Source organism: Cupressus sempervirens, chromosome 3, assembly GCF_028749045.1.
Source record: "Cupressus sempervirens isolate cs-2001-9-10 chromosome 3, ASM2874904v1, whole genome shotgun sequence".
In the NCBI taxonomy this organism is placed as follows: Eukaryota; Viridiplantae; Streptophyta; class Pinopsida; order Cupressales; family Cupressaceae; genus Cupressus; species Cupressus sempervirens.
In genome coordinates, this window is record NC_143120.1 from 456248527 (window position 1) to 456253872 (window position 5346).

A 5346-nucleotide genomic window follows, 5' to 3' on the forward strand; every position below is an offset into this window, starting at 1 on the left:
TTGGTTTATGCTTGTTTTGTTGACCCATGTAAATAAGTTGGGTTGCATCTGGTTTCTTTGGTCTCTATGACTTTCATAGTCTTTATTTTGGGTCTTTTGTCATTTCTAGGGTCCAAGCTTGTTGTTCTTCCTAGTAGGTGTTGTATGCTTTACATAACAAGAGATGTCTTACTAAAATTTTCCTATAGTATTTCATTATTCTAGTACCCACTTGACAAAATTCTAGTACCTTGTTATTACTGGTTGAAAACTATGAGTATGAACTCATGATAGGATCAACCTTCATCAAACCCAAACAACTCTGCTTATGTCTACAACTCACTGATCAACTAAGTCGACAAGAAAAGGAAGAGAAGAATCATTACAAGAACAAAATAAATAGATCAACCCTACTTAGGATTGATAAAAATTTAAAGGCCAAGTCATAACACGGGAGACAGGTGTCATTTTCCTCCTTACGATGAAGATACAAAGTACACAAGGATGGGATGGTGCAAGAAGTAGCCCCATAATGAAAAAATTAAATTTGTTATCTGGGGAAAGGAGTACCGCCTCCCATACCTCAAAAGAATATAATTAAAATGACGAGGGGAAGATATTCCTGTTTCCCAAAAAGGTTGCATGATATCCATAAAGGCAAACCAAACAGAGTCTAGATTTCTTTATTTTCTTTAGGAATTGAAATGATATACCCCCTTCAAAGGACACACTTCATTATTGGACATGTGTATAGTTTAAGAATTATAGTGAGTTGGGATGTTCCAATCTAGAATTCATGCTTAAAGGGATCAACTTCGTAAGAATAAGGCACTAGTTATTACAAAGACTAAGTTCTGGAATTCTCAAATCCAAGGGATTTGCCTAGTTGAGTCACCATTTTTTATGCCCTGCAAACACATCCCTACCTTTTGTGAGAAAAAAGCTGGCTCCCCTGTTTTCACTTTTTAATCTTACCTTGCTCGGGGTAAGTCCCTTTAGTTTACTTGGTTTCTCGGTCTTTGGGCTTTTGCATTCCTTATCCAAGATACAGATCCCTTTAGTGAGGAAAATGAATTAAGGTTCTTGATCTTGGGGAAGGATCTCATTCTTCTCAAAAGATTACTTTCAAATCAAGTTGGAACTCTTTCTTACGTGTCTTTGACAACATGGGGAAATTTATATGGTCCTAAGGATGGACATGTGGAAATGCTCATTAATGAAAGACAAGTACAATTAATGCACCCTTTAAACTACCATGATTAAGATGTTATCTAAGGCACCTAAAGGGGTTAATTTTCACTTTTCTCAATAATCACAATTGTGCTTTGCAAGTCAAGCTGTTTCCTGGGCCATCACCCTTTAGAAGTGATTTTGGTTGTACAAGTTTGTGAAGTCACCTTTGATTATGAAATTAGCTCTGGTTTGTGTGTGAATTAGGATAGATTTTGGTGTCATAGTATTCTTTATTTTTATCTTCTAGGTTGGTATTATCATTCATCCCTTGTCACGTCTCTTTCTTATTTTGCAAGTCATGTTTGCCTGGTTGCTTTTCTTTTGTGGGTTTTTCTTTCCTATTTCCTCATTCCTTTGTGTTATGTTTTTTCTTCCACCTTTTGGTGTGGTCTTTTTTGGTTGCATGTGCTTTTATTTTCAATCTTCTTTCTTTCTTCAATTTTTTGTCATGTCGACGAAGTCGCTTCGGCTCTACCCCTGCATATTGTCAAACTAATTTTGTAGCCTATTAGTGCAATGAACTTAATAGTAGGAAACATGGGTTCCTGTAAAAGGAAAGTAGGTTTCATGGTGGAAATTTTATCAAGCTAAGGGGAGGCATAATTAGTCTCTTGTTCAGTATCTTTGGTCTGCTGGTGTGAGTTCCTTACTCCTAGTTTTTTGAGCGCTTTCTCTATCAGAGGATGGTCTCTACCATTTGGGTACTCTCTAGTACCTTGTTTTGATCTGAGTTTTGGTGTGTGAGGTATGATCTCACTGTTTGAGTCTTTCCTTAATTAGCCAAGGAAGTTACTGGTACACTTCCATGGGTGCCTAGGTGGTAAGTTTTTTGGCTCTGAAAGTTAAAATGTATGGACAAAATGTCACTATTATATGAACATGCATGACCACAACCATGGTAGAATGAGTGGTGGCTTGCTTGGCATTGTGCCAATGGCTCTATGATATTCTGGGTGGCGGTGGATAATGGTTTGTCACTCATCTTATAAGCTTGGGTACAAAATTCTTCCTCAAGTTGAGTGTCTTGTGTTATTCATGATGCATCTACTAGTATTTCAAAATTTAAATGATTATCATGTCAAATATACTTAGCATTAAATAGTCCCATGTGTCACGTGAGTGGATGTTAAAGAGTGGTCTTGTCAATTGTGTAAGGACAACTCAACATCATGAGCCACATCACTAGAATTTTGGTCTAGGTAGCGTACTTCTTAAGTTTATGGAATAAGAACAAAATGAGATTAATTGGGCCTTGAAGATTGTCTATGTATTTGACAATTATAAAATTGCAGGTTCTCAAGATTTGGGGATTCTTCGTTTCGTTATCAATGAGATATAATTTTTATGTTCCCAAGACATGGCTTCAGGTCACCTTTATTTTTCTTTTACTTTATCAATTGTAATACTTGTTTGGGATTTTGGGTTTCGCTTCTTCTCCTCAGGTGGCACATTTCTCCTTTTACAAGGATGGGAGGGAAGAAAACCCCCAAAATACCAAAAATCTTAAGGCTTGATAAATGATAAGTTGCTTAAAAAGAAGGATCAGAATATTGATGAATTTTTAGCCTCCACAGGTAGTAATGGGTAGTGGCTTTGGAGGACTAGAAGAATTGTTTGGGTATCATGGTTGGAAAAAGAAAATTTTGGAAAAAGGGAAACCACTTGATGAAAAGGGTATCTCCAAACAAAGACAAGAAGACAATTTTCCAATAGGTCTATGTCAATTGGATCCTAAGATTCGAACCATGGAAGGATCAAATATTAATATAGGAGGCAATGTTTCCCCAACAGATGCCTTGGAAGCAACAAGTTAGAAAAGAAAGAGGTGCTTGCATGATCGACAATCTATGAAGGTGGACCCAGGATGCCTATCTTCCTAGCTTGATGAGGCCTCCCCTTCTATTTTTGGCCCCTTTGGTGTCATGAGATGGGAAGTGCACAACAAGGGCTCCCCTACAAGAAAATTTTTTCAGCATATAAAGTTCCTTTTGTCTAGCTTTAATATCTACTTAGTGGAAATTTCACTTGCTTCCAGGGCACCACAACTCTACAAAACAAAAAACTGGGTCCGAGGATTTCTTTTCCCCATGAGTTGGTCAGGTGAACTTACATTGCATGGTTGTTGACAGTTGGTGTTCTATGCTAAAATGTTTTAGACCTTGAGTCCTTCTAAGGAACATATGGATGTGCAGAGATTCCTCCTACGTCTTGCATTCCACTGTCGACATAACTAACATACCTCTTAATGATGCAACGAGTAGTTAATGATGGCAGATAAAGAATACCCTTTTGTCAACTCTATGTTTCCCCATGCACTCGACGTATTTAAGGTTGTCAAAGGAGTGGAGCACTCTTATCAATTGGTGGATACCCTAAGGAGATAGCTGAAAAATATGTGATAGAAAAAGTGGGTAAAGATTGATGCTCACAGATCATATTTTCTTTGGGAAATCCCTTTCCTTATTTCGTACTTCTTTTTGTCCTCCTTTTAAGTGATCTTTAAATGTAATTTCCTCTTCTACAAGTTTTTGTTTCTTGAAGATGGTACGAGATTTAGTAAATCTTGGAAATAAAGGCTGTGGGTGAATTAGTTAGGGCAAGAAGTTAGTTTCCCACCAAAGATTGTAGGAATTAATCTATAAATAAGATGATTGTCGATTGTTCTAGGGTTGATAGAATTGTGGGTTTTATCTTCCATTTTATTGTAACATCATTGTTATTAATGAAACAATATCACCATTTTCTTTTGTAATTTGGCTTCCTTGGAGCTTTGTTCGGCCTAGTGCTTGCTGGCATTTTAAGTTGTTATTACAGTAGATGGATCCTGGAGTGATTTCTATGGGATTCATTTATCTTCAAAAATAATGAGATTTTTCTATTTTGTTATAGTTATCTTCCTTGGATTGGATAAAACTAAATGATCTTGTTTACTTCGGGACTATTTCATTTGCAACACTTGTTAATGCTAGATTGATTGATCGAACATGTATTTAAGTTATCCTACTATTCAATCATGTATTGTTGATAATAATGATGCAAAATTAGATTATAGGTATATTAAACCTCTAACTTTGTAGGCTCTTTAATTTTTGTTATTTTCTTTTTGTACCCCCCTTGGTTCTGTCCTATGATACCTACCCAACTTAGTTCACAAGACGTTATGCCAAAATCCTATGCACACAAACACTCACCAGAGATTTTTCTTACCTTACTATAAATGCAATCACCATCTTCATCCAAATATTCTTGTTCTTTACATGGTCAAGACTCAACTTACATGATCTTGGTTGTAGGGAGTTCTTCTCTTTTTTCTTTCAAGAAATATTGGTCAAATATTCCAGTCTGAAAACAATTGTTACTTTGTTGGCAATGTGTAAAAAAAAGTCCTATCAATAGATGTACTTCATGCTATTATACCACAACATGTTGACATACCTCATCTTGAGACTTATAATGGAAAGGTGATTATGCAATTCATGTTAAAACTTTTCAAACTATACGTCGTGATTTTTCTTATGACTATAGGCTCATGGCTAAGTTGTTCCCACACACATTTAGGGATAGAGCCTTGCAATGGTATTTTTCTTTGTCCTATTATACCTACCCAACTTAGTTCACAAGACTCTATGCCAAAATCCTATGCACATAGACACTTGTTAAAGATTTCACTCACCTTATTATAAATACAATCACCACCATCATCCAAATTTTCTCATTCCTTGCACGGTCAAGACTCAACTTACAAGAGCTTGGGTGTAGGGAGTTCCTCTCTCTATTCTTTCAAGCAATATTGGTTGAATATTCCAGTCCAATGATAATTGTTATTTTGTTGGCAGTGTGTGAAACAAAGTTGGATATCAATGAATGTCCTTCATGCTATTATATCACAACATGTTGAGATACCTCAGCTTGAGACTTGTAATGATACGAGTAATTATGTGATTCATGTTAAGACTTTTCAAACTGTATGTAGTGATTTTTCTTACAACTATAGACTCGTGGCTAAGTTTTCCCTACACACATTTAGGGATAGAGCCTTACAATGGTATTTTTCTTTATCTCCTTATTTTATTGATCATTTTCCAACACTTTTATTCAATATTTTCAAAATAATATTGGTCCACAAAATTATTT